Below are 16,665 nucleotides of genomic sequence, written 5' to 3'. Positions count from 1 at the left end.
CTGAACATAGAGGGCTCTTGAAGCCTCGTCATATGTTTTCCTCCACTTCCTTTCTTTTATTCTACAAAGTAGATGACTCTCAGTTAAGGCCTGGGTGTACCATGGGGCACTTAGTTTCCTTTTAGGACATTTCACACGATCGCCTTTGGGGTCAGAATTTTCCGAGATAATCTGATCCATCCAGGCGTGGAAGTTGTGAGAATCGACCGATACGTCTCCCACCATCTTAGGGGCCTGTGCCAATGGCTGGGTGTCCAACTTAATACGGTCGGTCACCTTTCTCCAGTTTACTGAGAAGGAAGGTTGGGAGCGCTTTATTATTAATGAAGTTTGGGCTTGTTGCTCGATGTCAAAGGGAATAAAACTATGATCGGTTCAAATTTGTGGAATGGGAGGGGACGTAGTCATAGTGCTTAAGTTGGAACAAATACCGTCAAGAGTGTGGCCAGCTAGATGGGTAGGTGCGGTCACTAATTGAGCCAGTCCGAAAATATTTAGGGTATGTTGAAAACAAGTGGCGTGAGGGTCGACGCGCGATTCCAGTTGCATATTCATGTCTCCTAGTAGAGTAAAATGGGGGTAACGTAACATGAGTGACACGAGAACTTCGTCTAGGGAGTCCAGAAAGGGGGTGGCATTGCCTGGAGGGCGGTAAATTAGGCCTCCCGAGAAAGAGGTAGAGGCATTAAGTTTGATCGAAAAGCCAATACTCTTGCTTCCCTTGAGAGGACCTAAATCAAATGTGTGACACGAAAGGGACTTTTTAACTATGAATGCAACCCCACCTCCTCGCCCAATTGGTCTGTCCTGTCTGAAGACAATGAAGTCTGGAGGAAGGGCAGTAGCCAAATCAGGATTAGAAGAGTCGTTGAGCCATGTCTCTGTTATAAAAAGGGCGTCAAGATCATGACACATAATTAAGTCGTGTATATCTTGGCTGTGGCAGCACAGAGAGCGGGCATTGATAAGACCTCCTTTGAAGTTATTCCCGTCGTGCTTAGGGGGGACAGAACTTTTGGGCATCTCTGTGGATGTCCCGAGAGACGTCCATTTACAATGTAAACATGAAAAGGAGCCCCAAAGAAGGTCAATGGGGGGACAGCCCTTACATGGATCACCTATCTTAGATCGAAGTGCCATTAAATCCCTACTATCGTACCTGATGGTGGGTAGATGTTGCCCGGCGTGCCCTGCGCCCGACGCGATCCTGGCGCGGACGGGCGCAGACGGGCTTGGCTTAGGCGCGGCTTCGGCGCGCGTCCGGCGCGCCCGCTGCGCCGTCTGGCCGGTCTGCACATTATATAGGGAGAAAGGAGGGTGGGAGGACGGCGCGACTAGAGCGCTCCCCCAGCCTCACCAAAGATGGCGCCCACCGCCGCTGAGTGTCGGCTGAAAAGCGGCTGGGCAAGGAGAAAGGAGATCACGAAATAGGTGAGAGTGTCAGTGTGCCTGGCTAATAATTCCCATTAACGCTATTAAAAGCCCCCAAAGGTAAAAACAGAACAAATATAAAAGAGCTCCAAAGTGCAATCAAGATCGTAGCAAATATGAAGATTGTCACCACGTTATGGTAACACGCAGCTCGCAGCCCCAGTCACCCTCACTAGGGAGAGCTCCGTTTAGGCACCGAGCTCGCTGGGAAGCCCCACTAAATATTCCAGGAGGGCGGGAGGACGGCGCGACTACAGCGCTCCCCCAGCCTCACCAAAGATGGCGCCCACCGCCACTGAGTGTCGGCTGAAAAGCGGATTGGCAAGGAGAAAGGAGATCACGAAATAGGTGAGAGTGTCAGTGTGCCTGGCTAATAATTCCCATTAACGCTATTAAAAGCCCCCAAAGGTAAAAACAGAACAAATATAAAAGAGCTCCAAAGTGCAATCAAGATCGTAGCAAATATGAAGATTGTCACCACGTTATGGTAACACGCAGCTCGCAGCCCCAGTCACCCTCACTAGGGAGAGCTCAGTTTAGGCACCGAGCTCGCTGGGAAGCCTCACTAAATATTCCAGGAGGGCGGGAGGACGGCGCGACTAGAGCGCTCCCCCAGCCTCACCAAAGATGGCGCCCATCGCCGCCGAGTGTCGGCTGAAAAGCGGCTGGGCAAGGAGAAAGGAGATCACGAAGCTGCTCTTCTCACTCTCCTTATTTGTGCCTCATCCTGCTTTTCTCTCTCCTTCCTTATGTGTCATGTTGCTCCACAACTAACAATTCCAATCCAACCCACATAATTCCACTACACACCACATACTTACACTACATAATGCATAGGTAAAAGACCTTGCAATTTAGAACGCCGAAAGCGCTAACTCAAACAAATGTGAGACATATTGCATTTCCAATGCTTGTTCTATATTGTTTTCACTTTGGTTTATGGTTTTGGAGCAGTAGTACCACTAGAAGGTTGAGTGCTATTGCATGCATATTATCAATAAAAATTGCCAGTGTGGTAGTCAATACTGCTTTTTTTTTGATTTAAATAAAAATGTCACAATAACTTATGATTAATGTTCCTGCTAGTGAGATTAGTTTTGTGTGGTGGCACTTGTGACTCGCCATAAAGTAGTGCGGAGAGTTAATATGCCTACTACAAATAACAGATCTGTATTTTTGTTCATAGCTGAGTGGATTAGGGAAGCCAGCCTTTACCAGCACTTTAAAACAAATTACATGTATTTGCGAGAGTAGCTAAGGCGAGACATGGGGCATCCGATGAGGTCATATGGGGGGTGGGGCAAAAGAGAGTGTCAGCCCGGACGCCACCAGCAATAAATCAGGCCCATCAACGCACCACGGCCACATACTCCACCCTTAACACTTTCTTGCTGAATACATTTGCTATACTACTTTGATTTGATTTTTCACAAAGCCTATGACTTCAGTGCAGCACGTCTAGTATGAAAATTGTTCCAGCATCACAGCCAGCAGCTTGTAAACGTTTAACTAATTTTTGTAAAACGTACATTTAACTACAATTTTATCATTAAAAAACGTGCAAAAAATCGAGCCTTTAAATAGGAAAGGTTGGCTAGGTGTGTAGCTGTAAAACCTTAAATACAAGTGGAAATGTGTTCAAAGCCCCGAGCTACAGAGCTCGTGCCAGCTTTAGTGTTACCCATTTGAGACAGAACTGCCGAAACCGGTCTATAGTATCCCGCCTTCGCTAGCCTCTCCCGAGCGCCTCCTCCTCCTCCAAGCACCGGGGGTCGGTCCTCGGTGCCCAGGAGCACGTGCAAGCAGAAAAGAGGAAGAACAACAAACAGGCGCGCGCTCTGCTTGTGGCGTGGACTACGGCTTCCGGGACCCCTCAGAGCGAGACCCTCTGCACACAGACCCGGATCTGGTGGCCGCTCCCCTGTGACGCACCTGAGTTGAGGAGAGTCAGACACGCCCGAAGTTTCCGCGTTCTCGCGGGGTGTGCAGCCCCGAACCGAAGGGCCGTTAGCGGAAAAACGGTGACGGTGCAAGGATCGACAAACTGACGGTGGAGGACTCGGAGATACCGACCCCTCCCCTCAAAAGCCCCGTCCGTCCGCCCGCCCACCTGGAGACCCCCGGTAGGTATGGCGTCAGCGCAGCCATGGAAGTTTTCCTTCCTTTTTTGAAAGAAATACAGCATGCAATTAAATAGTTTATCGTGACATTTGTATAGTGTTACTAGCCTTGTGTGAGGTGCTGACGCGCATATAATAATAATTCTAAGACAAATAGCTTCCAAATTACTTTTCCCAACAACATTTTTTTTAAAGAGTTTTATATAGCGCGAAATAGACTCGACGATACCAGGTATCAGAGCGCTTTACCATAACTGCCAAGGTTTCAGATTGCTATGTGTGACATTTTCATAATTTAATGGTAATTATGAGTGACATTTCAACGACTATGAGTGACACTTTCTCGCAAGACAACAGCAACATATAAATATCAGAAATTACACCCATTTGAGCAACTCTTAGATCTTACAACTGCTGCAGAGCCCTAGAACTGGAAGGGCAATGAGGGCCCGACTTTACCACACAGGATGTGAGAGGCGGATGTTTGTCATCACAACGCATGCTTTTACTCCGCATGCCATTACAACGCAAGTCGTTACAACGACTTGCGTTGGGGGGAGCTGGATAGTGGAATAGTTTAATTTTCTATTCCAACTCCAGTCCCCGTGGATAGTAGGGAAGGTGTTGGATAGAAAATTAAACTATTCCCTATCCTACAGCGCCCTCCAATCCAAGTCGTTGTAATTGCTGCGTCGTAATGGTAGTGCGGAGTAAAAGTTGCGTTGTAAAGGATGTTTCCCGTGAGAGACCATACTGCCTGCATATGAGCATCACTCACCACAAAAACAGGATAGATCTCCAATGGGTGAACTTAATCAGAAACACGTGCCTCATCCTCCCTCTGCAAGAACTGATCAAATTGTGCTGAGAAGCCCCACAATGTACCAGCACAAACAGTGTCAAAGCCACCTTCTGACACACATCACCTCATAAATAGCTGAACTCCTTAATAACAAGAAGTGACAACCTGGTCTGGCTCCAATGCTGTAGCAAATTCTTCTCAGTCTCAGTCTGCACATTCATAATCCTCCCATTAATAAACACCTGTGTCTGGCCAGGTGGACTAGCCTCTCTGGATTATTGCCTTTATTAACAGAAACAGTTCACAGGTATGTCCTCCTGAACTGGCCACTTACCAGTAGAGTAACACCTGGTTGTCTTTTTATTGGCATGCAGAGTTTTTTATTGCCTTTGCAAAAATTGTGAAAAGCACCTAAAGCGGTTCTTTTTTTCCTCATTAGTACATACCTTAAACAGTAAAAACAAGACGATGAAATCGCATTGCACTATTCTGGAGCTGCCAACTTAATGATCAATGCTACTAATTAAAGTAAACAGACAGAAAGGTGATCTATAAAAACGAATAAACTTTATAAACACAATTTTATAACATTGTATATCATGTTTGACTCTTCTTAAAACATGGTGAACAAATAGCAGGTATTTATTTGTAAAAGGTGTCAACCATACTTGCCTGTGGTTACTATGCTACTTAGGCTTCCACGGTATGGAAGGCAGGGGCACTATCGGAGGCCGTCTCTCACTGTCTTGGAGCACAGAACAGTTCTAACTCGCCGCAAATCATGCCTCATAGCAGTTCACAGCTTGCTGGCCTCGGGTATTTCTGCTGGTGAGCTGCTTCAGGCTGAGGGTCTCTGGGCAGAGGCAGAGGAGCCCGAGTGCTGGCAGTGTGTAGTCCAATTACTAGCTCGGTGAACCTGGCAGGACCAGGCAAGTGTGCCTCGGCCCCTCGCACCCTTACAAGTGGGCAGATTGTGTTTTCTGTTTTGTAGGTCAGGTGGGGGGGCTGAGAAGTGCCCTCCCTCCAGCACATGGAGAGCTTGGCATATGAAATTTGCTTCCATCCAGTAGGTTCAGGCCTCCTATCGGACAGTGGCGATTGCCACTGGGAGGCCGGGCTTCACTCAGTATTTAGGACATTTTACAATAAACATCCTCGATACAGTGTCCAATGCCGGCGAGTCTGAGTCATAAAATGTGAGCGGCAGGCAGCGATGGCGCTTAAGCAATAAAAAGCACATTTGTAGGTTAACACGTGGGTGCCACTATCTCACTGACATTTTTGTCATAAAGTCTGTGCATTATTTTGTTTACTAAAAAACCACACTATCTACAGACACGTGGCTGGAAATGGCATCAGACACAAGTGGTACACTTTGAACGAAGGTAAGGTTTTGTTTGACTTTCTAATTTAGTCTCACTGCTACTACCTCCGCTACTTTCAACATGGGCGGCAGGCAGAGAATACATAGTACAGATCTGCACATCCTGCACTGCCCGGAAAGGTTGACTGTTTTGACTGTCTGTGTAAGAATTTTAGTAGATAGTACAGCACTGCAGTCTGTGGATGTTAGGCTAAATATGTACATGAAGTGTCTGTGGGGGTGCGAGTGGGGGTCGTGTGTCGTGCAGGCACTTTGGAATTCAAAGCTTTACACTGCCAGTGCGCCGGCGAAAAATGTATGCCCCTCACTGTAGGCACAGCAGCGCTAGCGCTATCCATTGAAAGCACATTTGTAGGTTTTTATATTTTATTGATTTATTTATTTAATGCGATTTTATATAGCGCGAACATTACCCAAAGGTGTCAGAGCGCTGTACATAAGAACAAGTTGCGTTACATAAGTACTTTGGATTAGGCTGCACTAACTTTGGTTTGAGGCGAGCAGCAATTATTTGCACAGGCCGCCTCAACACAGTCACACTGCCGGCGGCCTCGGCGGTGAGCCACAGGGTCTCCAGACTCTCCCGCAATCATCTGGAGGCTCACGATGACTGATGCGCGGGCCCATTGCGGAGACTGTAGTGACGGTAACAGTCAGTGAGGGTCGCGGCCGGGCGCCGGTAATAATATTTAATTTTAAATTATGCGCAGGCTGAGAGGCAGCAGCTATAGAAATTCTAGAATTGACTGACTTGACTAGAATTCAGTTTCATGTTCTGCCACCAGGGAGCACAGGCAGGCGGTCTTGAATAACAAAAGTGGCTGTAGAGTAAGGCAGCTTTTTTATTATTATTAGCGGGAGAGAGGGGGGCACTGTTAAATTTGCATGTAACTTATTGCTTATGTATACTTACTTTGGAGAGGCTTGTCTGGCTTATTTTACCAATAAGATATTTTTTTTTGGTGCGTGGTGGTGTTAGTTCGGTTTTGACCCCGGCTGCAGCCACTCAACTCACTTGTCTGTCTCTGTCGAATCCTCCGCCGCTTGTAACAACCAGGGAGACCTCACTTCCTGTGCAGGCAGCCGGACATGATGAGGTCACATCCGATTAATAATCCCCCCCCCAACGGCGCCATAGGAGCCAGTAGCAACCTCTGCTGAGCTGAGTGAGGGCAGGACCCGCTCCAGGGTCGGAGTGAGTCAGTGATTAACAGCCACGCAGCTGGACTGGGAATCAAAGCCAGGGCAGTCGTAACATTGTAGCACCTCACTGACTCTCAGAGGATGAGCCAGAGAGACAGATTAACTGTTTAAACTATCTGAGCCAGCTCTGCTGGCAAGTGAGACTGCAGTGCAGCGCCCGGGGAGCAGAGCCTGCACACAAGTCTGCACGAGTTTCTGAGCAGCATGAAAAATGCGTGACATTGCATTTCAGTGCGGTGATGCGGAACACTGCACAGAAATGCGTGTGTGTCACACCTGATGCGTGATACTTGGCAGGACTGCTTTACAAGAGCACCAGTTTCGTTACAGATTTCGTTACATCATTATGGTCAGGGACTACCGCCCAACCCCTCCCCTGCCCCGTATTTCCACACCTTTATTTAACAAGGAACATGAGAAGCTTTTCTTTGGAAGGCGGGGGGTCATACAACCCCCCGGCCGTATTTATTCAAATATAAAAACAAATTAAAATTATTGAAATAAATTTTTTTCACAATTATTAAATGCAGAAAACTTAATTTACTTTATTTCGCAATTCATGAAGACAGGTGTCAAAGGCTAACCTTAACATAGTTCTAATATAGCGTATTCCTATCTTAGTTAAAAGCATTTAATTATAATCATACAATATTAATTCCTGCATTCTATTTGGGCCTACGGTAAGGTCACTAACCGGTGTCAGATCCTTATCTAAACAGCCACGCCCTCACGTATGAGTGCGCATGCGCAGAGGACCCGTTTACCGAGAGGGTTCCCCCCCCCTCTCCCCAGTTACCCCCGTACGCTCCCTGGACTCCATTATATTAACAAAAAGGGGGGCCCTTGCACTCAGCGCCGTTTACTAACGTCATGGTGCAAGTGCGGGGTGGCCAACCAGCCTAAAGAAAGCGTGACTCCCTCCTCCCCCGCACCCAGCTATCCATCCGGATGTACCGCCCCTGGAGTTCTGGAGAGACCCGTTGTCCCTCCCCCTGGGCGACCCAATTAATGAATAGCGCCACCCCCTAAGGACCTTAAATTGACTGCTCACCAATCATGACCTTACCACCACAGGCCAGCGTAGTTGCCCGAATATCTGCCCCCCCCCCCGCCCCAGCTCCTACCCAGAAAGGTCATGCTAAGTTCTAAATCCCTCTAGCCAAGCCATGATGTTCTGCAGAAATAAGTCATTGCCCACATCATTCAGGTGGACACCGTCTTTTAAGAAGCACCGTTCCCCCCAGTCACACCTGTGCGCTATGTTTTGCAAAATGGGGTGACCTAAAAAACCTCTATCTTATTGTTGATCCTCTTTACCGAGTGATTCAACGCTTTGAAATTGGGAATTTGATTTTAAAGGTGAAATATACTTTGATTCAGTCATTCTTACGTCTTGGTGGAAATGTGCACTATGGTGAATCTTAACCCTTGGTGGCTTGCTGTATACTTTTGTTCCTTTATCTTAACACCAATACGGAGACGACTCTCAATTTGTTTAAACCATCTCTTAGCTTTGCTTAATCTGAATTTTAATTGTGACTTTAACAATGGTGTTAATATTTAAACTATATTGATTTGTATATTGTTTCTCTTGGGTTGCAGCCCTGACGAAGTCAACTGGCACAGATTAGTGCATGACGAAACACTTGTTGGCTGCCTTTTGAAATTGATGATGAGGATTGATTGGCGAAGCACAATACTTGTTTTGAGATCTACGAACTGCTACAAACATTGTCTTTTTTAGGTTGTACCTAATGTCAAATGATCAGTTTCTCTAAATTACCTTACCGTACTTTATTATTTACTTCAATAAGTGCTCAGGGAGGATTGTTTGTATATCACTCTGATATCCTGCATCCCAAAGTGTTTTGGGTTTAAACCAGCTCTAGCAATTGTCATAGCCAACACCCTTTTGAATTGAAACTTGGTAAGTTGGGTACCATCTGCATGCATTAACAGCGACACTGCGCCTACCCTCTGATGGATGAAGGCCTCTACATGCCTCACTGGGCAACATACGTTTGCTCTTTCCCGATGCAGCACCAGCCCCTCACAACGGGCTTCCTGATCAGTTTTCGATCACTTAATGGTAATTAACAGTGTGTCGCCCAGTATCCGAGCGTGACCTAATTGGAGTCCACCTAGGATATCCTGTTTATTATCCTGTTTATTGAACGCCCCATAAAAGGCCAGTGCAAAGGCAGCCTTAAACAATAGCACTTCCCCTGTTGAATTGCAAATACCATCCAGAGCATTCAACAGTGACGCCAGCAGCTCTAAACCTATTGGTTGTCTAGTGTCAGGAGCAGTCCCCTGGAGGCGCCTCCACCCCTTCAACGCCTTCCTCACTAGGAAGCTATTTGTGGGGTCTTTGGTACTTCTAACCTGTGCAAAGAAAGAAATCGCTGCCACGTGTCTGCTTGCTGTCGACGCAGAGCGCACCTCCCTTTGCAGCACGTCTAAGTATTGGATGAAGCTCCCTGCATCATTCCACCTCCCTTCCCAGCCCTGCCCCAAAAAGGCGCAGGAAGACAGAAACGCCCCTTCATAAGCTGTTCTTGTCCTGGGTGCTAGGCTAGCTGCCACGAGGTTCTGTAGCTGGGGGCACCAATCTGCCAGAGTGTGTCCGGGAAATGAGTTGGCGTCGCCTCTGCGGATGCTAGATGTTCCCTGAAAATCTGCATCTTGGAGCGAGAGAGTGCATCAGCTGCATTATTTAATACCCCTGGAACATGTTTGGCCCTAAACTGTACGTTCAATTTCATGCACACCAGCACTATCTCTTTTAGTAGGCGAAGTATCATCTTACACCGGGTAGCCTGCGGATTGATACATTCCACCACCGTCATGTTATCTGACCAGAAGATTACCGACTGATTACACATCTACTCAGGCCAAACTGTTAATGCAACCCAGATTGGAAACAGCTCCAGGAAACCTATATCATCTGTCAGGCCATTCTCTTCCCACCATGCCGGCCACTGGTGTGCCACCCACTTGTTTCCAAGTATGGCGCCAAATCCCACACTGCCCGCAGCGTCAGTCCATAAACCTAACTCAGCGGACGCGGTGGGCGGACCAGGCCACACACTACCCTGCCATTAAAACCCTCCAGAAATGCGATCCAAATGCGCATGTCCTGGCGGACCGCTGCCGGCAGCCGCGTGTGGTGGTGTTTTTCCCACAGGCCAGTCATAGTCTGCGATATTGAGCGGGTAAATGGTCGCGCCATGTGAATGACCCTCAATGCGAAGTTCCTCTGCCCCACTGTTTGTTGTAGTTGATGGAGTGTGACTTTGTCTTTGGCTAAACACTGTTGTAATGCAGCTCTAAATTTCCTGTTATTGTCTGTTGGTAACCTAAAACAACCCTCCAAGGAGTCTAATTCGATGCCCAAAAATTCTATTGTTGTTGCTGTACCCACGGTCTTTCCCGCTGCCAGCGGAACCCCGAAAGCCCACATGAGCACGCAAAATTCCTGCAATGCCCATGCACACTCCCAAGAATCCACCGACCCGAGAAAAAGAAAGTCATCCAGATAGTGCACGACACGCTGGTGCCCCGTCACTCGTCTAAAGACCCACTCCAAAAAGGAACTGAATTTCTCAAAATAGGTGCAGGAGACAGAACAACCCATGGGCATACACATATCCATATAGAATTTCCCCTGAAATGAAAAACCTAGCAAGTGGTGATCCAGAGGATGAACTGGCAGCAGCCGTAATGCAGATTCAATGTCAGATTTTGCCAGCAAGGCTCCCGGTCCCAGAGCTCTTAACATATCCACTGCCTGGTCAAAGGAGGCATACCTCACGCTACAGATATCTTCATTGATGGCGTCATTCAGTGATGCACCTCCTGGTGCTGACAAATTATGGATCAACCTGAACTCGCCCTCTTCCTTCTTTGGAACAACACCCAGGGGTGAGCAAACAAAATCTTTGACAGGAATGTGATCAAATGGACTTGCTATTCTGCCCAAACGCAATTCCTTACTAATCTTGGTCGCTGCCGCCCCCGGGTTGGTTCTGAGTGACAGTTGGTTTCTACACTCAGATATCCCTTTGTAATCCTCTGCTGGCATCCTGAAACCATACAAAAAACCTTCTTGTAACATCCTAGCAGTTGCATGATCTAGGTATTTGTTTAGCCAAGGGGTCATAGCCTGTACATCAATGGGAGAACGCCACATCAGCCGTGTATTCTCATCAGTCCTGTTTCTTTTTCCCTCTATCTCCAGAGGATGCGTTACCTCTTTTGCGGCATGACGTTTCAGGATGGGAAGGGTGGTACAGATGGCGCATGCATGTCTAAATTTACACGTGCCCTGTGGCCTGGGGCATGATCTTTTATTAAAATACCAGCAGACCCCTTTTCGCACCCGCTGTTCCCTGCTCCAGGGGCCGAGCCCCCCCCCCCCCCCCCCCCCCGGACGAAAGGGCTGTGAAAACTTAGAGGTATAACCTTTGTTCCAGCCCTGGCTTGAGGTACTCTGTCGGCTCGCAGTAAAGTGATTAAACCATGCTATTGAATCAACCTGGTCCCAGGTAATTGCTAAATCAAATACTTTAGACTTCCTAAAATTCATATCATAATCCTTCCAAGCCGTGCCCCCATAGTTATCATGCAACATTGTCACCCTGCTCTGATAACACGCCATTTCGGCCTGCAGGTTAGGGGAACGCTCAGCTATATTATCCATAAATACTGAGAAGGCCTTAATCCAATTAGTGTTAGTTTCCTCCACCCTGAGTCTTCCCATTTACGCCTGCCATTCACCTGGCGTTATCCAATCTTTTTGCTTCCTAGCATATTCAATTTCCTTGTTATCAACCAGCAAAGAAAACATATTGACATATGCACCAGACCAAATTAATTCCTGGAGAAGTGTGGCTCAATGGTTATAGCGGCAGACCCTGATGCAGAGGTCTGGCCCGGGACCAGGGTTCAATTCCCCGCCTCGGCGGGTCTTGGGCTCAAAATTCCACGGACCTGATAATTCTCGCCTCGGTGCCTATTCCAATCATGGAGTCCCACTCTGGGCAATAGCTTGCTTAATCTCCACAACGGCCCCCACAACGCTATGGATGCCTGGCCTCCACCTTGGGGGTGCCCAGGAGTGGACGCCTCACAGGGAAAGCCAGGATGGGTTCCACAGCGGTATTCGTACAAGCGCCTTGAGACCCTTGCGGGTGAGTAGTGCGCTATACAAGTATCAATTTACATTTTACATTTACCTTCACTTCTCGTGAGACATGCCTTGCTAAATGCTCCCTTCTAGAAGGTAACGTACCCGTGCCCAACAACGGTAATGGCATTTCCTTACCAATTCCCCCAGCACCCGCTGGCTCTACAATCTTCTCTTTGCCGATGTTGACCTCTGGTTTTGCCGCTTGTGGTGTGTTAGGAGTATTTAGCCTAACGCCACTTATGGTGGCCATAATCTTAGCCACCATCTTCTGTGCCTCAGCCAACGGATCCTCCCCTATTCCTTTGGTGCCCACTGCAGAAGATAACATCCCCCCTTTCCCCAGCCACCGGAGAACTGCTGCTCTCTTGGCCGCTAGTTCAGGCGGGACCTGACTATCCACCCCTGCTGGTGAGACTAAGGTAAGGGTCGGTATGACCGGGGCAGGAATCCCTGGTGACAGAGTGGGACTTGTGGGCACTACCGGGATCACTACTGGGGCAGGAGGAAGTACTGGACCTGGTGTAGGTACTGGTATAGCTGATGCCGGGGTTAACGGAGTCTGTGGAATTGGAGGGGGGGGACATTGGTGGCACCATGATCCCTGAGGGCCCCCCCCCCCTGAAGAATCACCCAAGGGCTTCGGGGCGTGACACTTCCCCCTCCGTGCTCTAGCCCGCTTCGGGAGTGGGTCCAATTCCCCCCTGGGTTTCGGGGGCACTATCGTTCGCTTAGGCCTGCCTGTTGGCCCAGACTGCTCGTCTAACCATTGTTTGAGCTCTGCCATGCTTTTCCCCAGCTGGTCAACCCTTCCCCATTTCCTATTGATCGTTGCCATACTACGCATCATCCCTTCCAGCATGTGATCCACCCGGGACCGCTTCGCACCACGTCGACTAGCCATCCCCCTTTTAAATACACTGCCAAGTATACAATGCTCTGACCTGCAACAGCACTGTCCTCACAAACCCCGCGCCTCTTTTACCTGATGAAGTTGGAGGCACACAGACTAGCCGTAAGCACCACACAACTGTGACCGCTACACACCAGCTAGCCTGGGTGTTGGACGAGCGTACTCAAGGCCGGCGGCCCTCCAGAAGCAGTGAAAAGCATGCCTGCCTGTGTCCTCTGGTAGCTTTGTCCACTGCTTACTCTGATGTTGCAGCAAACAGATGCCCCTCTTTTACCGTGGTCTGTGAAGAGAAAATATGTTAGTCTACATTCTGGGCAACTAGGCACCACGTACATGTACACCTGGGAGTTGGTATCAAAAGCCCTTCACATGTGCAGTAATAACAGCAGAAACCTGTGCAATCCCAATATAATTCAATTGTACTTGACTCCTGTTATGTCACCGAGACTTCATGCTTTCATCTAATCCACGATCCAACCAATCTCCCTACACACAGCCTTTTGCCTGAACAACAGTTAAAACCAGTATCACCAGAGAGACCAGGATGTTCGGGTTTCTTTTTAAATAAAATACCTTTTGAAACGCTTCAATGTTAAAGCTTCCAAACCAACCTGCCTGCAGCCCTGAGCAAAAAAAACCCTGTTTGCCGTCCTTTTCTGGACAAAATCAGCTTTGCTACGAGTGTAGCCCCCCCCTTTTACCCCTCCTGCAAGCTTTGACCGTTTTCGAGCGTGCCCTTTCAATTATTTCAGATCCCTAACTTTTGGTCTCCCATCGAGTTCTTGCCCAGGCCGACCCTGCTTCGCTAGCTAAATGGTGCCGACCGCTCCCTGCACTTGGAATGCTATGCGTGGGGTTACGCGCCCTATCAATCTGCCAGCTGAGCTCCAGCAAGGACACTCCCTGCACCGCCCGCCTTTTACCTGGACTGGCGCTGGAGGTTTAAAGCACCGCTTCTAGTCGGCAAGCGTCCTCAGCCCACCGCCAAGCCTACCACTGCTCCCGGTCTCCCGCAATGCACTTCACGTGTCCTGCCGCTTGTTCTCCGCTCTTGCTCACAAAACTGCCACGTACTCTGGACCGGACCAAGGAAGAAGAGATCCGGTCTCGGTCTGTGCTCCCCTGGCCGACGATAACTACCGCAACGTGATCCTGCAGCAAAAGAAAGGAAAAAGATGACAGCCTCCTAGAAGGCTGAGGGGGGCAAGGTGCAGGCTTGAGGAGCGCGGGAACAAGAGACCGCTTCCCACGCTCCTCTGCCTTTTAACCCGCTAAGGTGGCCAGACCAGTTCTAACTGGTCTGACCCCTAGCTCCCCCCGTGACCCGGAAGTGAATCAATCACTTCCGGGTCAACGGGTTGCCCCACGCCAATCAGGGGGGAGGCGCGCCTACAGCGTCATTGTGACGCGGCGGCGCATGAAGATCAACGACACTGAGGGGGGGGCGGTGCCCCGCCATAGATGCAGGGGGCCGATGCGGCCCCGTCTTTCTTTTTGTTAGACACAGGGAGATTGCGATTTGCCCAGAATCTCAGGATGTTAAGCGTTGTTGCCGAGACTCGAACCCGGTTCCCCAGCTACGACATCAACCACTTCAGCAGTAAGGCAACATTATGGGAGAGGATGTGGCCATACGGCTAGGGCAGTGAAATGCAAATCTGGGAAACCGCGTTAGAGCCTCATCAATCTCCCTAACAAAATGAAGGTGTACTTGTTGTAACGCAACTGGTACTCAAGTAAAAGCGCTCTGATACCTTCGGGTCAAGTTCGCGCAATATAAATCTCAGAAACAAATAATACTCTTACTAATTTCTTTATGTGATTGTTCTTTTAAGCTTCTATTTCAGATATTTCATATTTATGCCAGCATGAACTTAAAAATACAGGCCGGGCCAATAAAAAAAAGAAAATTGGTAGGTGCAACCCTCATACATGCCAGCAGATCTTAATCAGGCAGGAAAATTCTGATTTGTTTTAACTAAAATGGTTTTATTTCAGCAGCACCTGCCTTAAATTGCCTCTGCTTCAATATAAGTGAATGGAAAAAATAAATTACCCCGATTTTATTTTAAAAATATTCCGCTTTCCAGCTCTAAAATGTTGGCATGTATTAACTACGTAGAAATTTGGAACCAGGTTTGAGTCCTAGCCTCTGCTCAACATCCTGTGATTTCGGGCAAATTACTTACAACCTTATTTAACGTTTGGCGGATAGTACTCCATTTGTCAGGGTGGCAGAGGCCATTGCTCTGATGGACTACTGTCTGTCAGATTTATTGTTGACCGCAAGGTTGGTGGTCATCTCTGTACATTGAAAGGTACCAAGGTCAGAATGCTCCTGTAAAGCACTCTAAATGCCCGTGGGTTACAGTTTGCACTGTAAAACTACAAAAAAAGAAAATAGCAAGATTTACCATGTAGGGTTGAAAGAGAGTTTCACTTTTCTTTGAACCTCTATGAAAAGTGTTTTTTATGTCACACACAAAGATGACTACCGCGCTTGGCAGTGTGGTGAATGAGGGAAAGTTAGAGATCGATGTGCATTTTATAATTTTGTGGAATGCTTTTATTTGTAGTTAGCTCTGCATTCCTGCTATTCTGTTGGTAGTGGATGTGTTATTTATGTTCTCAATTGATGGTTATGGCAGAAGATCGTCCACTCAGATCTTAGGGATCTGGTTGACTTGACGGGTGTAGAGAAGTAGTGAACTGAGTTCGTTATGGAGGAACGGTTCTAAATGTGCAAAGGTAGCAGTTACTGCCACTCATTGTTGAGGACTAGGACTTATTTTTTATCATCAAACTTTGACCCAGAAAAAGAAAGATGAAAGCAGGCAAGCATTGGCAAAGCCATTACGCTTCGCCTATGCGAGATCTATTGGCTTTGTTAATGGCAATGTTTTTTAGACATGTTGCACAGAAGCACGGGCTGCTGTGCAACGTGGCTTAAAGTAAAGAAAATAAAGAGCTGTGATGGAGCCAGTGCTGCCGCATATCACACTTATTTTCTTTACTTTCAGCCATGCGTGTTTTTTTTCTTTACTGATAATCTTTTGCAAGTAAACAAACGGTGTCCGGCGGGAGGAGGAAGGGAGTAATTGATACAAAGGATAACACAAAGAAGGGGTTAGGGTTAACACTAACTGAATGCGGTGGGAGAGAGCAAACCACAGTAAGGAAACTAGCTGGAGGAGGGAAACACATGGAGTGTGGGCAGGAAACAAAATAAATGTGTGTTGGAAGCACTGGTTGTACTGAGTGCAGAGCGAGGCCGTTCCCGCCTCAGTGCAACATGCTAGTCTGACGTGAAGAGCAGGGTGGAGCTAGCTATTTGTTTTCTAAAATTGCTTAAGGTTTGGGGCTGTGAGACGGCACCCCCGGTTAGAGATACAACGGAGTGTGTATTGCAGCGGGTCGACCACGCATGAAAAAGGGGTCTGCTGTATATCCCTGCCCAACAGGAAATGGTGTTTGAGTGGGGGGGTCAGTTCATCAAGGGAGAGAATGTAGCCTTACGGCTAGCGCGGTCGACGTCGAAGCTGGGAAACCGCGGTCGAGTCTCAACGTCGCTCAACATCCTGTGATTCTGGGCTAATCACTTAATCTCTCTGTGCCTAACAAAAA

General features: G+C 48.0%; 1 protein-coding gene across 1 annotated transcript in view; it reads left to right on the top strand.

Moving 5' to 3' along the window:
• Positions 1–3,215: 3,215 nt before the first annotated feature.
• The window catches only part of LOC147729675 (GPI-N-acetylgalactosamine transferase PGAP4-like), a 50,657-nt gene continuing 37,207 nt past the window's right edge, over positions 3,216–16,665 (top strand). The window contains exon 1 of the mRNA XM_086954561.1: positions 3,216–3,554. The gene's annotated coding sequence lies outside the window, so the exon portion shown is untranslated. The remainder of the gene's footprint in view (positions 3,555–16,665) is intronic.

Source organism: Lissotriton vulgaris, chromosome 2_1 (assembly GCF_964263255.1).
Source record: "Lissotriton vulgaris chromosome 2_1, aLisVul1.2, whole genome shotgun sequence".
Lineage (NCBI taxonomy): Eukaryota > Metazoa > Chordata > Amphibia > Caudata > Salamandridae > Lissotriton > Lissotriton vulgaris.
Note: the sequence above shows the minus strand (reverse complement) of the source record. Positions and strands in the feature narration are given on the sequence as shown.